At 34.7% G+C, this 20,265-nt stretch overlaps 1 non-coding gene across 1 annotated transcript; it reads right to left on the reverse strand.

Annotated features, from left to right (window-relative positions):
• Nucleotides 1-18,683: 18,683 nt before the first annotated feature.
• On the reverse strand, nucleotides 18,684-18,800 carry LOC143645447 (U5 spliceosomal RNA). The gene has a single exon (XR_013157152.1). It is a non-coding gene; the product is annotated as a U5 spliceosomal RNA (small nuclear RNA).
• Between the last annotated feature and the right edge of the window lie 1,465 nt (nucleotides 18,801-20,265).

Consider the following 20,265-nt stretch of genomic DNA (forward strand, 5'->3'; position numbering starts at 1 on the left):
ACATTTGGGGTTTCTCTCTTGGCTGGAAAGGCACATGGCAATGTCTGCTAGCTTTTTCTCCTCATTGTATAAGACTTGCCTAAGGGCATCGTCTTCTGCATCTCCAAAGGTCTCTGGCTGTGTGGGCTCTGTTGGCTGTGGTGGTTCTAAAGCTTTTTCTAAAATGGTTCCCTCTTAAAGGGCTTTAGTACTCAACTCCACCTTGAATGGGTGGAAACACATCTCCTTGGAAACTATCTAGTCAAAAATTACCACCCATAGCTTTCTGGTCACATCTGCACGGAAACAACCAAAAAGATCCCACCCAGCAATTCTGAATAAAAATTAAAGACAATGGCTTTTCTGGGGTACACAACAGTTTCAAACCAGCACAGACATACTTAACATTTGATTCACTGATAAAGGGACATTTATTTTAAACAATATTTTATAATGTTTTATTAAAGAAGATATGATTATTTCATTATATAATCCCCTTCCAAATCAATGGCACTTTTGTTATTATTCTCATAACCATATTTGAAATAGATGTGCAACAAAAATTGTCTATCATCTCAATAGACAAACTCAAATACTCTGAGTATGATCAGAATATCTGTATCATATAAAGATAGAGCAAATTTATTTACTCACATCTATTTCATATATCACATTTTAGAAGATGTGACCATCTAAATTTTAAACATTTTTCATGCTCCAAAATAAAAATTATGAAGATATGCAATGTAAAAGCAATTCATTCTTTCATAAAGTTACTCAATAAATAATAAAATATCATAGTTATACTAATACTAACCCTTTACCCTCATTCCTTGGTTGTCACAAAGATAATGCTATTATGTCTGCCATTTTTAGAAATGAAATAATTAGTTAAGTGTGATGTATGAACTAAGACAGCAACAACACATGCATTCCCATTGACTATTTTTTTTAATGAGAAACTATGAATATATTACAGAGGTTAGCTATGTATAGAATATTTAGTTGCCATAGTCATTTAGTTAATTAACAAGCTTGGTTCATATTACAAAACTGCTTGATGAGAGTCATGTACTTGGGAACACAGAAATGTAAATTGTGCTCCAAGGCTGTGCTGTATACATTGTTTTACAAAATCCTTCTCTGATAAATTACCTAATTAAATGTTATGTGATAGATTTCAAATTCTTACACTTCAGACAGAAATGATACCTTTTCTCAAGTAAAAGTGAATTTGCATTAAAAGCATAATAAAGAGGTTTACATTTGAAATGCTGCTACAATGAAATAATGTCTGTAGCACAGACTCAGTCAACAAAAGTAATTAATGTAGTTGATGTATCATTAAAACTTACACAAGGATGCCTATGTGGTAAGAACTGAATGTATCTTGACTTTGGGGACTTCTATAGCTGATGAGAACAGTTGAAGATGTAATCACAGACCTGAAAGCATCAAATAATTGGCTACCATTTACATATTTTGGTTATTTAAAAAGATCCATTTATTGAAAAATTAACAGAAGCAGTTTTATTGTTAATATCCCAGTCATCCTTTCATCTTTTTTTTTCAATGAATATTTGTGGAAACGTACCCTGCGTTACTCAGAAAATTTTGAGTATTTGAGTATTTACTATAGATTTGAGTATTTACTATAGATACAAAATTAAGTATTTTAATGTGATGTTAACTTTTACAGTAAGTCTATGAAGTAGACTGCTATTAGAATGCCCATTTGGCAGAGAAGAGAGCTGAGGAAGAGAAAGGTTAAATGACTTAACTCATGGCAATACATCTTCTATGTAATAGAATCAGAATTTGAACCCCAGCTCTCTGGCTATATAGCTCATGCTTCTAAATATTAGGCAGTAATGCCTTGCACAATTGCATATCATACAACCAGTGAATTTTAGTTTTATTGCTTCAGGCCCTGTAGCAGTAGCTACACTGATTTTCAGTATTTGCTTCTTGCCCTTTGTTTCTCCACTTTTCCAAGGGCTGTGTAAGCCCCTAATTCTGATATTAAACCCTTCATACCTGGAATAAGAAGAGCGGCTTCTGTTTTCTCAACTAAATCATGACTGATATAGAGTTTAACCAATAAACACATCTCAGAACTTTAGGAATGAAACACACAATTGGTCTTATACAACTTTCCAACTCATCCTGAATAACTTAGGGACCTCCAGCTACATTAGTATTTAATAATCAAATACACAGACAATGAAATAAGGAGGAAGAGTTGGCAAAAACAGTTGCTAAAAATGTAGTATTACTTCATCTGATTTATACTTACTTTGTTGCAAAAATCTGTATTACCATGACCCTGAGAATATTCTAATCATCCTGACAAAATTGGTGGGACAGGAATTTGTAGGTAAGAATTATAGATATGAATTTTTCCTCCGAATTCATCATTAGGCAACTGACACATGGATAGGCAAGTCTGGACTTGCTGTTAAGTTATAATAATGGGAAATATAAAGGCAACATGAACACAGGAAATAATGTTTCCTTGTTTGGACATATGTGTCAATGATTGCTAACTCTTTATTCTATAATTGGTTAAAATAATATGTTTTCCAACTTATTGAGAAAGAATTACTCTGTTCTTTACCTACAATGCAATAACAAAGAGGAAGAAAAAACATATCTTCCAATTATTACAACTACTATGCTACTAATAATAACAAAAATAATAGCATACCCTTATTGAATATTTGCAATGTGGTGGGCACACTGGGAGATGATTGTATATTATTTCCTTTAATTCTAAACACCACATGAGGTATATTACGATTTCAAATTTAGAGACAGTTAAGTTTACATGTCTAAAGTCACACAGGTATGTTGTCAAAGTGAAGATTAAAACGAGTTTGTTTTGTTTTGATTTCTTGTATGTCTTTCAATCAAAAGCAAGAATATTATAAAAATGACATCACTAAAAATAGCAAAGTAGTGAGCCCTAAGAATTCATCCCCCCACCATCCCTGAAGCAATAGCTAAGTTGGAAAAACTCTCTCAGTCAACTCTCTCAAAACCCTAGAATCTAATTTAAAAATTACAATAACCAGGAGAGTTGGTTAAAAAAAAAAAAAAAAAAAAAGGGAAGTAACTGCTAAATTTCAGTAAGAGAGCATTGTGGCATCTTTTATTACCAGCCTGTCATCATTCATCAGCAACCAATGGAAGGCACCCTACATTCCTGGTATGACTTACTGGTTCTAGAGAAGCAATATGGACTGTGTTCACAAAGAATTGTGTTTGTGAACTTTGACCTACCTGGTGAGAGACAGATTTTGAGGCTTGCCTTTTTCCCCCCTTAGGAACTTTTGTAGGGCTAGAGTGTAGAGTGGCCTCCAGGGCAGTGTTTGTCAAAAGTATTTAAACACATATACTGTCTATTGCCACCTGGGGCAGGGATGGCAGGCAAGGCAAGCAGAAGACAAGCCAAAAAAGGCTGGGAAGGGAAGCTGGGGGAGAAGACATAAGGGAAAATAAGGGTTTTGAAGGGCCCCAATGCTTACCAGGGAATTTGGAGGGCCACATAATGTACAGGGCTGGACAAATGCTCAGAAAAGAACAAGGGGAATGAAGGGCATACACCTTGGTATGAACAGGAGGTAAAGGCTAAGGTAGAGTTGTATGTGTTCTGGTTAACAATTAAAGAAGTCTACAGAGTCAAGTTGCAAAGACCAACACCTTACATTTGATGTGCTGGTTTTATTTGTTTATTTGGTTCCAGGCAATTAAGGAAATCTCTACAGGTCACTAGCTGTCCACTGAGATAACAGAACAGAGACTTCAGTAACCACACAAGGCAAGAAATAAAGTCTTTAAAAAATAAAAACTTGGAAAACTCATTAGACAAACAGATGACTGGAGTCGGCAAAAACCAACAACAGCAAACCCTGAGGATAAGGAAGAATCTGATTACCAGAGTTATAACATCATAATATTTAAGATGTTGTATTTCAACAACAACAAAAAAATTTGAAGCATACAAAGAAACATGAAAATATGGCCCATTCCTTGGAAGCCAAAAATAATCCTTAAAAAGAACCATAAAGTATAAGAACTCATACTCTAAAATTTAGAGTAAAGCAACAGTAATTTGTAATCCAAAACTTAGAGCAAAGCAACAAAACTTAGAGCAAAGCAAAACATAGAGCAAAGCAACCAGCATAAGGATAAATACCGAGATAGACTTGAGAGTCTAGAAATAAACCCATACATCTTTGGCCAATAGATTATCAACAAGGGTGTCAAGACCATTCAATAAACACTGAATTATCTTTTTAAAAAAGTGTGCTGGGAAAATGGGTGAACAACCTAAATGTAAGATCTATACTATAAAATTCTTAGTAGAACATAGGGATAAATCTTCATGACCTTCTCTTTGGCAATGGTTTCTTAGATATGACAACAAAAGCATAAGCAATTGTGCTGGTTTGAAAGGAAGTATGCCCCCTAAGAAAAGCCATATTTTGATATAAATCCCATTTATAAAGGTAGAATAATCCCTATTAAATACTGTATATTTGAAACTGTAATGAGATCATCTCCCTGGTTGATGTGATTTAGTCAAGAATGGTTGTTAAACTGGATTAGGGGATGACATGTCTCCACCCATTTGAGTGGGTCTTGATTAGTTTCTGAAGTCCTATAAAAGAGGAAACATTTTGGAGAATGAGAGATTCAGAGAGAGCAGCACCACAGAGCAGAGTCCACCAGCCAGTGACCTTTGGAGATGAAGAAGGAAAACGCCTCCCAGGGAGCTTCATGAAACCGGAAGCCAGGAGAGAAAGCTAGCAGATGATGCTGTATTTGCCATGTGCCCTTCCAGCTGAGAGAGAAGCCCTGACTGTGTTCGCCATGTACCTTCTCACTTGAGAGAGAAACCCTGAACTTCATCGGCCTTCTTGAACCAAGGTATCTTTCCCTGGATGCCTTTGACTGGACATTTCCATAGACTTGTTTTAGTTGGGACATTTTCTCGGCCTTAGAACTGTAAACCAGCAACTTATTAAATTCCCCTTTTAAAGGCCATTCTGTTTCTGGTATATTGCATTGTGGCAGCTAGCAAACCAGAACAGCAATGAAAGAAAAACAGATAAATTTGACTTCATCAAAATTAAAAACTTTTGTGCATCGAAGGACACTATAATGATGTAAAAAAAAAAAAAAAAAAACAACTCACAGAATGAAAAAATAGTTGCAAATAATTTATCTGATAGAGGTCTAGTATACAGAATATATATATATATACCTCTTATAACCCAACCAAAGAGAAAGACCTATGACCCAATTATATATGAGGGATGGGCTTGAATAAACATTCCTCAGAAGATATACAAATCACCAACAAATATGTGAAAAGATGTTCAATATCATTAGTTATTAGGAAAACACAACTCAAAACCACAATGAGATACCATCACACAACTACTAGGAAGGCTATAATAATAATTAAAAAATAAGTAAGTGTTACCAAATATGTGGAGAAATTGAAACCCTCTACATGCTGGTGGGACTGTGAAATGGTACATCCACTGTGAAAACAGTTTGATGGTTCCTCAGTAAATTAAGCCTTATGATCCAGTAGTTCCATTCCTGGGTATATACTCAAAAGCGTTGAAAACAAGGTGCTCAAACAAGATCTCATACATGAATGTTCATAGCAGCAGTATTCCCAACAATATTCACAATATTCCCAAATGTGGAAACTACCTAGATGTTCTTCAACTGAAGAATGGATAAACAAAATATGAAGAACAGATACACAATGGAACAGTACCTGCTCATAAAAAGGAATGAACTTCTGATACATGCTACACATGAATGTACTTTGAAAACACTATGGTAGGTGAAAGAAACCGGACACAAAAGGCCACATGTTGTATAATTCTATTTACATGAAATATCCAGAACAAGCAAATCATAGATGGAAAGCTGTCAATGGCTGGGACAGGAGTGGATGACTGTTCAATGTGCACAATTTTTCCTTTGTGGTAATGAAAATTTTTTGGAACTAGAGAGCGATGATGGCTGCACAATATTGTAAAAGTACTAAATGTTGCTTATGGTAAATTTTATGTTACATGTATTTTATCACAACAAAAAAATTAAAAAGCAAGTTAGAAGCATGAACAATAGAAATAATTTAATAGTTCTTAGAGGAAGATAGCATGGAGCTATCACTGATTCAGAATAAGAAATTAAAATCAAGCCCTACTTCATATTAGCCACCACCATCTACTTATAGGATATTTTTTGGAGGTTGAGAAAAAAATACTTGAAAAATTACCAGTGTAGAACTTGACTATAGTATGTTTTCCGTAAATATTGATTAAACATAAACTTCTCCCTTAGTTGAAGGTACATATCTTGCTATTGACTGCTTTAGGAATCATTATGTATGTTTATCTAGTTATTTAATGAAGTATAATAATTAAATATGCTGCCTCTGGAGTCAGACTACCATCATCCGAGTTCAAATCTTGGTTCCTTGTTGTGGCCCTGTAAAATGAGATACAAAGACGCGGACACGTGTTGCAGTCTTTCAGCAACCCTGCAGAATGAGCCACACAGACACACGAGACGTACGAGACAGACACGATGACTGCAGCCCGGAAGAGCTTCAGCTGCTTTATTTTATATCATTTCTCACAGCTCTTTTGCTGACCAAGCCTGCTTTTCAGCATATTACTTGTTACATACAAGAGATAGCTAAAAAAGACCTTGGGGCTTAAGAAAAAACAAACATTCTGTCCCTCTCAGATTGTCCTCCAAGTAAGCAGATAACAGTTTCCACAGTTTCCTGCCAAGGCCACTCTGAAGCCAGTCACTTCCAATAAATTCCGCAGGTTTTCTTTTAACCCTTGGCTCCTGCATTTCCTATTTCTTATTCTATAACATTTGGAAATGTTCTCAACTTCTCTCTGCCTCGGTTGTATCATTTATAAAATGGATCAAATCATGGTATCACCTAAGGAATCAGAATTATGGTAGAACATTTATAGCAAACTGTTAACACAATTGTAGGCTCATGATAAACTCTCAATAAATGCTTATTTAGTATTATTATCTTCATGAAAGCAGTCCTTTTCTGTTGTCCCTTATCAGTCCTGCTTCTTCATAAACTAAGAGAAAGGGCAAAAAAATCAAACTTAGAATGGCAGGGTAGATTATTTCAATTTATTCCCTTCCTGTTTCATTCCACAAAAGAATTGTCCTTCCCATTTGGTTTCCACAGCTTCTGTTTTGTTACCCTCCCTCACCGCCCATCCTTTTAGATTACTCTAGTGGCTTATTCTGTTAAGATTTTTATTTGTTTACATTGTTCTCCAGGACAATATTCAACTAGTCCCCCCACCCCCGGTCCATTTACCGGTGTTGTTGTTTTAACCCCATCCTTCTTGGCTCAAATTCATAAGCTGCTGCTTGCTCAGGAGGAACTATAGGACATGTCAAACTGACCTTTCAATTTGAGATTAATTCTATGGTTTTATTAAGACGGTGAATAAAATAACTTTTAAGTTTAAAATGTGCTAGTTGGGGAATAAAACGAATGATGGCATCTTAGGTGGCCAGAGTTATCCTGGCTTCTGTCATCTCTACTATCTTGATATCATATGGACCCAGCCAATGAGTCAGAACAATTTGTTCCAACAAGGTATGAGAAAAAATGTTCAGGTTGTTGAAAGTCAATTTCTCAACAGGCCAACAGGAAAAATAATTAAAAACTGCCCAAGTATTTGAGGAAATCTGGTACCTCAATAGATTCCCTGCTGATAAATATATCTAGAAAGTTCTAAGAAAACAAAGGGCTTGTCAGTATATACTCAGAGAAAAGTTATAACATAAATATAAAATTGGAGCACGCCCCAGGTCCACAGACTTGTGTATCCTGTGGTTCCAAACATATTCTTTAATATTACTCTAATGATGAAAAGAAATTGTTTATAACTGTTGAAAGAGAGAAAAAGACAGAAACAGAGAAAGAGAGAGAGATGCTGATAAAATACAAGGTTGCAAGAGAAAAATTGATACATGGCAAATCTGCTACATATGTCTTCAAAGCTTCAATAAAAATGACTGATAACTTAAGAAAAATGTTCATCCTAAGTAGTAATCAAAGAAAATCAAAATAAAACAAAAGTTATTTTCAATGATAGGGAATTGCTAGAAATTTTTAAATATTTTATGGAGAATTTCCAACCTGTACAAAATAGACAAAATATTTTCATGAACACCTATGCAGCCATCACCCAACTTCAGCAATTACTGACTTATGCACATTCTTATTTTACCTATAGTCCCATCTTTTATTTCCCACATTTTATTGAAACAAATTGCAGACTGGAAATCATTTTTTAAAAGCATTTTATTACATATCTCTAAAAGATAAGGTCTTTTTTTAAAAAACATAACTGTAATGCCATTATCAAACCTAAACATAATATAAACTGTGCAATATCATCAAATAACTAGTCAGTGTTCAAATTTTCAATTATCTCACTAATGCCATGTGTGTGTGTGCATGTGTGTGTGTTTGCTTGAATCAAGATCCAAATAAGAGATACACATTGCTATTGACTTATTTATTTTCTGTCTTAAACTCTCTAGTCTCCTGTTCCATTTCTTTTATTTCTTATAATTTATTTGTTGATATAAGGATGTTAGGCTCCATCCGGTGAGTAAGATCTATTAGTACAAGGGATTTTGTGTGTTTTATTTACTGCTGTATGCCCAGTATTAGAAGAGCCCTGAAACAGGTTAAGTAATCAATAAATATTTGTTGAATAAAATTGAGATGGGCAATCCTGAACATTATGTGTGGGTATGTAAATTGCTCACATATCAACACCCAATAAAAAATGAATTAAAAAAATTATATATATCTTATGGTCTTGATTTTGTAATTCTAAACATTATTAGTTAAGAAACTCATATAACCTAAGAATATTCAGAAAAGTCCAGTGTTTACCTGTTGGTCAGTGCCTTCCGGCCTCTGTATTATTGGTCATTATAAAATTATTCCAGTTTAAATGAAAATTATAATCACCTTAAAATAATGTAAATATAAATACCTTAAATAATAATGTGTACTATTTATTTAGTAATCAGTATGTATAAGACATTCATATATATGCTGTGTATGCATGATTTTATTTAATTGTCAATATATATCAGCTATTTACTGGATATTATTGAAAATAATAACATCAACTGAAAAGATGAGGGAAATGAAGCTTAGAGAGGTAAGTAATTTGTCCAAGATCACTAGGTTATAGGTGTTCCTTTGCAGAACAAAAAACTGGAAAAATATCAATCAAAATGTTAACAGGTTATTTCTTATTTTTTTATTTCTTTGTGTCTCTGTATTGTCTAAATTTATACCCTAAGTAGACTATTTTTGAAATTAGAAAAAAAATGGTGTCTGAAGAATATTTTCTTCTCTTAATAAATTCTCTTAATTTCTTCTAGTAGTAGTAAATTAGGCTGAAATCAATAGAAAAAAACAGTGAACATTATCTGCTATATATGACACATTATGAAAACTATGGCAGTGAAAAATGAAAACATCATTTTATATCTGTCTCAGCATGAAAGAATAGAAAAGATGCAGTAGTAGGAGCCAGGAAACCAGGGTCCAGATGTAGGTTTTTTGTTCCACTCTTTTTGTGTTGGCTAGAATAGAAGTCATGGGTAAGTTTGTCCAAAGATTTTCTATTCATTTCACAAGAGCCCAACTGAACTGAGAGGTCAAAACGAGACTCTTAAAAAATGAAAAGAGGTTGATTTATATGCTTTTTGTAGATAAGATAATTAAATAAATAAAGCCTAGTCCTAGTGCCTGCTTTCCTCCATGTGTGCCCTTGGGCTCAGCACCTGTTGCTTTCAGATATGGAAGTTCTGCTTCAGAGCGAATGCGAATGGGAAGAATGCATTACTGGTGTTTGCTCCTGAACCATCCATGATTTGAGTGCCTATTGGGCCCACTTTTTAAATGCTTTTGTTCTGTTTCTTTTCTGAAATCTTTTAAAGTGTGAATTATAAGACACATATAAAAATTTATTACCCAACAAAAATGAATAGAAGTAATTTTCACAAATTGAACATTCATGCATCCATCACCTTGATCAAGAAATTGAAAGTTGACAGCACCTTCAAATAGCCCCCTTGTTCTCCTTCCCAATTACTGCCATCTCACTGCACAGAGGAAACTTCTCTGTCTTTTATGGTAAATCAATTCCATTGATATCATGAAATTTTTCCTATACAATCTTTTAGGAGATTTATTTTACCTTTTATATTTAGATATAGAATTATCCTGAAATCAAATTCTGTGTGTGTATGTACATTACTGTGTATATAATTTATAATGTACGCTGTGAGAAAGGGATCATTGGAAAAGTAATCCTTCCCTTAGTACTCTGCAATTCTTTCTTTCATAGTCTTAGTACTCTGCAATGCCTCCTTTGTCATAAATTTATGACTAGGACTTTTTTTGGGCTCTCCCTTTCCATTTTATTAGTCAATTTGTCTGTCTTTGTGCCAGATCCATATTGTCTAAAAATCTTGATATAGAATAGAATGAGTTTTTCCCCCTTAATCTTCTTCAATAGTATCTTGGCTATGCCATCCTTTCATTTTCCATATAATTTTTAGAATCCACTTGTTAAGTTCTATTTAAAAACTTCCTGTTGGATTCTGATGGGAATTATATATACTTTACAGATTATTTTAAGAAGACTTGACATCTTTACAACATTGAGACTTTTAAGCCATGAATTGGTATTCCCCTCCATGTGTATAGGTCTTCTTTAGATTTCTTTTCTTTTTTTTTTTTTTTTGCAAACGTTGTAGTTTTCTGAGATCTTTCTATGAGCTCTTTCACATCTTTGATAGATTTTTCCTTATAAGTCTTAGCTTGAATTCCTACAGAGCAGACCTTGAGACAGGATTCAAATTCAAGGAGTTTATTTTGGAGGAGATCCCAGGAAGCATTAATAGGAAACTGAAAGCGAGATGGGTAAGGAAAGATGCCAATAAAGGGTATGTTATCAAATAAGTACAACTGTGGGCAACTAAGACTTAATCCCCCTGGGATACAGTATGCAATATGGTTATCCCAATTGATGAGAGAAGAAGTTAAATTATTCATCCTCCAATTACTCCTTTTGCTGTTGACTGAGGGCTGCTTTTCAAGCCATATACTATGTTCTTGCACATCAGCCAAGCTAGCTCTTACAACAGACTACTACCCCACCCAGATCTCTAACTGAAAAATAAAAATCCTCAGGTAATATTGCAGGTGACCGCAGTATGCAGCCATCAGAGTATAGAAGTACATGGTCATAAATTATGGGATGGCCTCATCCTCTATTAGGGCCTGAAAACATCTGGCTCCATGGAATTGGCCAATTCATATGGCACAAAAAGTAGAGCACATATTCCGTAACCTAAATCAATTGCAGAGTCCTTTTTTGCACTGGGACTCACTAAAACTGGCATTCTTCTGCACTACCTGAAAAGCGGGTATACTTCTCAAATTTTGTGTCTCCATACTCCAAAGGGGTCAAGATGCAAAGTGCAATAGCTTATGACTTCTTATGCAGGGAATATGTTGGCATGCCCAGACCAACAGACACCCAAAAGCTATACCAATGTAAAAGTCTTTATGAGGTGTATCTCCTACCCTCCGACACAGTATTGTTTACCACAGAATCCAAATTGCATGCAGTTTCCTATTGACTAAACGTATTTAATATGATGTCATCAAAAAAGCAGACATATGATCAAGGGTCCCTTAAGATCATAATGTGAGGGAAAGCTGGAGAGTTAACATAGCTTTGGGGTAAGAGGATGATTGTGTGCTACTATTCATTGAAGATAAATGTGAGCTGTTTCCGAAATACTTTCTTGATAGGAATTGTAAAGAAGCCATCTGCCAGACAAATAGCCAAGTGCCAGAAGCTATTCTTTTCTGCTGTGGTAGAAATAAAATATACAGCATTGTGATTAAAGCTACTTTTTTGAGCTTGCAGTAAACCACCATCATCCACCATTATTTATCTGTTTTTGTAAGAGCCAGACTAGTGAATTTTAAAGGATTATGATGCATGCCACCACTCTCAAATCCTTTAAGTTTTTGAGGATAGAAGTAATATCTGACATTTTACCTTAAATGAAGTATTACTTTTGATTTACTGCTTTGACTAGGGGTCAGAACTCCCAATTGTCATTTCCTACCATGACAGCTCTTACTCCATAGGTCAGGGGATCAACATGAATGCTCTACTAGTGGAAAAATATTAATAATTGCAAATTTTCACTGAGGGATCAAGAAAATGACCTCAGAATGGATCTGTAGACCCATGAATTCTTCTCTAACAGGAGGAATTTGGCACTGTGTTGGGTTTCCTATTATTTGTATCACTTTAGCCCCTGTATCCAACAACCCTGAAAAGATTTGGGTTATCTCCTTTCCTTCGGATATAGTAACTCCAGTAGTCATAGGTCACCTAGGGGAAGGATTAGGGGAATCACTATTAAAAATATTTGTTGTGTCAACACAGGGTCGTCCTTCAAGGAGGCCCCCACTCACTTTCAAACCCATGAGTCTTGGATCTGAGAAGTAGCTTATATTTGGAAACAAGTGGGGGCTTTTTGTTGTTGTTTTTTCCATTGTGCTCGCTGGTATCAATTTTCCACTCACCTTTGGTCCTTTTTGAGAATATAGTTCAAGTTTCTTATTCACCTCCCATCTATCTCGTACACAGGAATATCATTAGGTATTGCCACAGAACCCTGTAAGTTAAGACCTAGGCTTGCCATTCTAGACTTGCTGCAAACCATGGTAATTATGTTCCTTTGCCTCCCACAGTTTAGTGCTATTGTTCTGTGATCCTACCTCCACCGGCTCCATAGCAGCACTGTCTGCTGATAACACTGGTCTACAGAGTACAGGTACAAAAGCTTCTCAAAGACACTTAGAACTTCTCAAAGATACCTAGAGCTTCTCAAAGATATCTAGAGTTTATCTAGAGCATTCTTTGTCACTGTAGTGAAATGAATATGCTCTAAGAATATAGTAACGTGGTAGGTTCTCTGGCTATACCCAAAAAATCAGGTGAGGCTTTTGCATATACATTGTCTAGTAAAAGAGGGACTGTTTTCTTCTAACCAGAAGCTACTGTCCTCTCCAAGGGGAAGCAAGTAAACCCAGAGAGTTCAATGGAATCTCCGCAACAAGGTTTTCAACAGCATCCATCCAAATATTCCAACTCATCTAGTCTTTCCCTAATTTTAGCATAATAGGATTTTCAGGATTGTAGATTCAGCTGTCTCTGTATCCCCATTGCTCTCAAATTCAGATACTGAGCCTTCTTTTCAGTACACCCTGTTCTCCAATTGCAGGACATGAAGTTCTCTCTAAATGCTGACAAAAAGGCCTTGGATATTTGCACTATAGCCTGAATTGATAGGTGTTTGTCCTGAGCCAGTTATTTTCTTCCTTCAGTGGTTCAATGGCAGTTAACGACAACCAAACATTCCACAAGCCTTATAATTACTATTCCCTCATATCAGCCAAATGCTAGAGGCAGTACTACATAAGCTAGCGTATTCCTGTCACGTACATAACTTCCCAACTTACTAAAGGTAAGTGTCTTCATAATTGTGAGGCTAGAATATGAAAGGAATTATTCTTATTTCACTTACCACCACCAATGGGTATTTGTAATAATCAAGCCAATAAGTGATCAAATTCAAGAGTTGTATATTAATGATCTTTTCATAGAACCACTTGTTTCTTTGGTTTCCCCAGAAGCAGACCTTAAGACAGATTCAAGTTTATGAGTTTATTTGGAAGGGGATACAAGAAATCTGGGAGGATAGGAAATTGTGAAAGGGTAGAGGGTACATTATTTAAAAAATTACTATGGACAACTGGTATATAATTCTACTGGTAAACGCTGGGACTTTTATAATATAGAGCATGTTTCAAACTCATCTCAACCAAAAAGCAATGAAATCTGGGGTGTTTATCCACATATATTCCAATTCATTGTCAGGTAAGGCTTTTTCCAGGACCATTAACTTTCTGGCATGCCTGGCTTTCCCTTCAGATGAACCATAGTGCTCCTGCAGTCAGAAGAGGGTCCTCAGTTAAGGAGCTGCAAGTGTGACTGGTAACCAACCTTCAGTCTATAGAAGTGGGTGCACTGGTATAAAGTGGGCACCAATAGTGTCTGCTACACTAGGATTAAATATTACTAGCATTTTTTGGAACAATCTTAGACTTACAAAAATTTTTAAATAGGAATAAGAAGTTTCATATACCCTTCACTCTCATTCTCTAGATGTGGTAGCAATGTTAACATACATCTATGTCTGCTTGATCCTTGGGGGGAGGGGGGAGGCAGGGAGGGAAGGAGAGAGAGAGACACTCACTAAGAGCCTGAATCTTTGATTGTAAGTTGCAGACACAATATTGTTTGGAGCCCTAAATACTTCAATTCTAAAACAGGACAATCTCTTATATAACCACCATGCAATTAGCAAATATAATATTAATATGGAATGATTATTTGCCAAACAGATTGCTTGTAAGTTTTGACAATTGTCCCACTGATTTCCTCTATAGAAAAAATAAAACAGTTCTTCAGTCTTTCTTTGGCTTTCCTTGACATTTTTGAAGAGTATATACATTAATTTCATAAAATGCCCATTAATTCTAGTTCATCTATTACTTTCTCTTGTTTAGATTCATCCTTTGCATTTCTAGCAAGAATATTAACCATAGGTGTTAGGCTCTCGCTACAACATAATAGGGGGTCCACAATATCTACTTGTCCATGACTATTGATGCTAATTTTGGCAGCTTGGTTAAGGTGGTGTCTGCCAGGTTTTTCCATTGTCAGAGTACTATTAATATTTATCTTGTTGGAAGGTGCTTTTGAAACTATACAAATATCCTATTTCTCTTCAGGCTTTCACTTTCTACTGATAGCAACCAGTTGCCTACAGAATATTTACAATAGTGGTTGCCAAATGCTGACATTTTTAACCCCATTATTCCTTCTAAAATTGTTAATTGCCATAATGTAAGGCAGAGATTTCCTTTCTCTATAATTAACTTATTCATATATTTATAGTAGTATGGGCACATGGCTTCTAATTTTATTCCACATATTATCATCCATTAATACAATTATTTATTCTGATACTCAAATTGATCCAGACAATTGATCAATATTGTCCCCTTCAGGCTGGATCTTGTGCTTTTTGACACACCCTCATCTGGTTTTTTTGTTTGTTTGTTTGTTTTTTAATATTTCCTTACTTTCTGGTAGAGCAAGAGGTTCTAGGATCATCAAACAGTCTCTCTGGCCCAGACCTGGAATCAGTTATGTTCCCAAGGAGCCCTGCCTTATAGTAGAGGATGGGATTTAGAATCCAAGTTGTGAGTGCTAGACATCTCTATCGTTCATCCCTCTGTCTATCTGCCTACCTCTCTATGTATCTATTTACCTGTCTACCTATCATCTATCTATCATTGTCACTATTAATCTATCCTAGCCTAGGTTCACACTATCTCAAATTTCATTCAAATGCTACAAGGTTCAATCCAGACTTGCCTCATTCCATATCAGCAACTCCCTTCTCTGACAGTGAGAAACCTGGATTTCACATCAACAAATATTTACTCATTTGCTTAATCTTAGAATACACATTTAGCTTGAGAATTGCTGATCCCTATGAAACATAAGCTTATTAACAAATTCAACATTGTTTACAGTTCATTTCGTCTTTAGCTTAATGGTATATAGTCAAAATAACAGGTTCTGGGGTTACTTGGGGTTAGTTCACGCCTCCATTCTTTTCAGAGGCATGAACTCTGAAAAGAGTGAACTCCATTTTATACACTTGAAATGCAGTCTGATTCATTTGTTTCCTGTTTGTGAATTCATCTCAATATCCTCCTTGTTGATTTCATTACTTTAAAAACCATAACCTGGCTCAAAAAATCAAAACTTTACAAAACTGTACAATTACACAAAAAACTGGACAAAAATTCTCACTCAGTAAAGTAAAATCCCCTTTTCTGTTCCTCCATTCTTTGCACCCATTTCCACTTGTGAAGAAACAATCTCATTAGTTTGGGCTTATTTTTTGTGCATTATTTTTTCTTCAAATGTATATTTACTTTTTGTCCTTTTTTCTTATACTTTCTTTCTTTTTCAACAAATTATCCTGAAAATTACTCTGTATCAGCAAGATATTTTCTTCGTTGTCTATATCTATTATAATTTTTTTTCCTTTTAAGCTTTGGTTTTTTTTTAGTAGTTTATAATGTTTTTTAGAGTTTATAATTTAATATCAAAACATTGGGGATTTTCTAGTTATCTTTTTGGTAATTGATTTCTAGCTTAATTACATAATTCTCAGAGAATACATTCTGTGGGTTTTTTTTTCCCTATGGGATTTTAATCTTTTGAAATTTGACAATATTTCTTTTGTTGCAAAGTAAAGAATGTATAGTCATTTTTGGAGACAGTTTATAAGTTATAATAAACAATGTGAACTCTACAGTTATTAGATGCACTGCTCCACATACGTAAATAAATCTAATTTACTTATCATTTTGTTCATATCTTTTATATATTTACTGAGCTTGGCTTGATTGTTCTATCAATTGTAGAAGATGCGTTAAAATCTTCCATTCTGAATTTCTTTATTTCATCTTGTAATTCTGCACACATACACACACATACACATTCACAGAGAAAAAGAGAGAGGCTAAGTTATTAAGTGTACATGCAGTTACAACTGATAGCTCTTCCTGGTCAATTGAAGATTTCACCATTATGAAGTGACTCTGTAATCGCTATTAAAGCTTTTATATAAAAGTTGTGCCTTGTATTAATAAAGCTACACCAGCTTTTTTATGTTAGCATTTCCATTTTTTTCAGCCTTTTACTTTTCCACCTTTAAAGCTTTTGTCTAAAATGTAGTCATTGCAAAAACACATTGCTAGTTTATCTAGTGTAAACTGGTAGTCATTTTTGTTTAATTATAGCATTATTTTATCTATATTCGAAGCAACTTCTGATATATTAAACTCTCTCATTTTACTCAGTGCTTTCTAGTTGTTCTGTTCTCTATTTTTCCATCTTTCAACCTCACCAAGCTTATTGTAAATATTTTCTTCTGATATATTTTCCAGCCAGTCTCTTCATCTATTTCTGGTTTGTTGTTAAAATGTCCATTGAATTCTTAATTTTGATTATTAAATTTTTCAGTTCTAGAACTTCCATTTGTAATTTAATATAACCTCTCATTCTCTGCTGAAATTCTAAGTCCTCTCGATCTTCTTCCTGAAACTTCAGTATAGTTATTTTAAATTCTATAACTGTTCTCTGAAATGTCTATAGTCATTGTGTTTGTTTTCATGTAGATTTTAATTTTTCTGTACATTTTGTTCATGTCTTCTCATTGACTCTTCACTAGCTTGTTAGCACTTCAGTGCTTGCAAACAGATTGAAAAATTGAAATATTTTATCTAGCTTTTTCAGTTGTCCTTAGTGGGAGGGTTAGTCAAAATTACTTACTCTCTCAAGGGTATTTGTGGTATATTTTATTTTCCAAAGGTGGCCACAACCCTATCTACCACCCTATGAGCTTTTCTAGAAATGTGATATTCTCCCATCAAAAAGTGGACTGTCAATGGGAAAGCTAAGGCTACTTATAATTATGCCTGAGAGTCACTCCCAGAGAAATTCTTTTGTTGCTTTAAGTCAAACCCTGCAAATACACTCTGCAAACCTCTCCCCTAAATGGGATATGATGTCCCCTGGCAATGTGAGACATGATTCCCAGGGATGAGCCTGGCCCTGGCATTGTAGAATTGACAATGCCTTTTTGACCAATGAGGGTGAAGAAATGTAACAAAATAAGGTTTCAGTGGCTCAGAGATTTCAAATAGAGTTGCAAGTCATTTTGGAGGCTACTCTTATGCAAGCTTCAACCAGATATTGCAAAATGTCACAGTACACCTAGCCCCATTCAACAGTATTCCTGAAAACCCTAAAGAATACACAGGGTTCTATCTAAGACTCTATAAAAGTTTTACTTATTAAGTTTATTTTTTCAGAAACTTAAAACCTCCAGATCATTTCTATGCCAGATAAGCCCTGACACCCAGAGATAACAGTCTCTCTGAGAACATCAACCAGTTGCATTCCCCTACCCCATAATATCAATACCCATTTTCAGAATGAAGAAATTAGAAGGGTCATTGCACAAATATCTCTGAAGATTGAGAGAATGATCAAATGAGATGGAGTAGTTGTAACTGAAAAGTTAGGATTTAATAAATGATTATGACTACTGAATCATTATACACATATTTCTTTTTTAGTTTCTAATTTATTAGAATAGTCAGAAGGAAATACCTCAAATTGTTTAACTGTAGCCTATACCATATTTTGAAATTTGCCCTATAATTACTTGTTAAACCGTACTTTGAAATTTATCAGTTTTTGCATGTATATTTCACAATAAAAAATGTTTTTAAAAAGTGAACTCTCATTCTTTCCTCCTTCTATTTGGGTGGGTTTGGGATTAAATTTGGGTTTTTTTGGCTTAGAAGCTTAATTAGTAAGTCAAGTTTCTGATTTTGACAGTTTATGTTTGGTCTTGTTTTGGCAAGACCTTAAAAAATTAGTCTTATAACTCATTATTGTTTCTCTCCATGGAAATCTTTAGTAAAAGGCAAACGATTTATACGATCTGAAGAGAAACCTGAGTATGCGACTAGCTTTCAACAATAAAATGCAAAAAAAGACACTGTGACTTCTAATCTAATTCATGAGAGGATACTCAGATTCTGCGTTCTTAATTGGGACATTCACCTTGAGAACCCTAAGATGCTGTGTAAGAAGTTCAACTACCAGAGATCAATGTGCTTCAAGGAAGCGCTGACCACATGTAGATATTCCAGCCATCAGCTCCAGGATGAGATGTAAGCTGAAAATCAGCACCAACTGCCAGTTTTGTGCGTGAACAAGCCTGCGAATGATTCCAGTCCCCAATCACCAAGACACTGCCATCCAAGCTGAGGTTTTTGACACTGTGGAAAGGAGGCCACTTATCCCCATTCTGCCCATTCTAAATCCCACACATTCAGAATCCATGAGCATAACAAATGACAAAAAATGTATGGTGGTTTGTGATGCACAATGGTAATTGGAACAGTTATCACCTATAACAAGGGCTCAGTAAATTATACTGTTTGCCTTCTACTTCTGTCATTAGAAGAAGAAAGAGATGTGGTCTTCTCAGTATTATCCCTGTTGAGTTTCTAATTTCAGAAGGGATGGGGTGATAGATGTAATGAATCTTTTACTCCTAAGTGACTCAAAATTGACCACCTCAACTAGCAATTACAACAATAGAAACTAAAATTATTAGTATTTAGGAGTCGCAGGTAACCACGAAGTAGGTATTTTCCCTTTCTTATCACCCATTTGTGGTGGTATCTTCCAATGTCAGAAATTAACAATAGAATTTTAATAAATGCCTTCCTTATTCAGTTATATGCCTAATTAACTGTTCATTCATGAGTCCTTAAAAAATTTATACTTTTGATGATCAGTTTTCACATCTATAAAAGAATAATAATATTTACCTTTTAATGTGTTAGGAACATAATTAAGGACATGAAAGTCAAAGAGCCTACTACATTATCCAGTATATTGAAAGTGCTCAAAATGTTAGTATGCTAATTGAAATGATATAAGATGACTAAAGCAGTGTTGGCATGATAAAATATTTCCTGATTTGATAAAAAAACATCAGTCAAATCAATTGTTTTCTTTCTAATGACAATACTACCTAGTGATTATTTGAGTATTTGGGACATACAGCACCAAAAACGGAAAAGTAATCATTAAGTAGGAATATTATAAAAGCTATTGTCAACATTCACACTTGCATGACCTAAATTACTGAGCTTCTTATTTATAGGCAAGAAAGACTGATTGTGCTTTGTAATTTTAGTACAACATTCATACTCACTGTTGAATATAAACTGATCAAAAATAGCAAGAAATATTTTGTGTAGTGACAGTGTAAGGGAAAGGCTTCAGTAAAGACATCCTTTAGATTGTCATATTCTTTTGGAGATAGAGATGAAAATCTCAAAACTTATACTTAGTTAATGATACAATTGGTAATGTTTAAGGATTAAATGCAGCTAGAGTCATAGGCAGAAAA

Source organism: Tamandua tetradactyla, chromosome 8 (assembly GCF_023851605.1).
Source record: "Tamandua tetradactyla isolate mTamTet1 chromosome 8, mTamTet1.pri, whole genome shotgun sequence".
Lineage (NCBI taxonomy): Eukaryota > Metazoa > Chordata > Mammalia > Pilosa > Myrmecophagidae > Tamandua > Tamandua tetradactyla.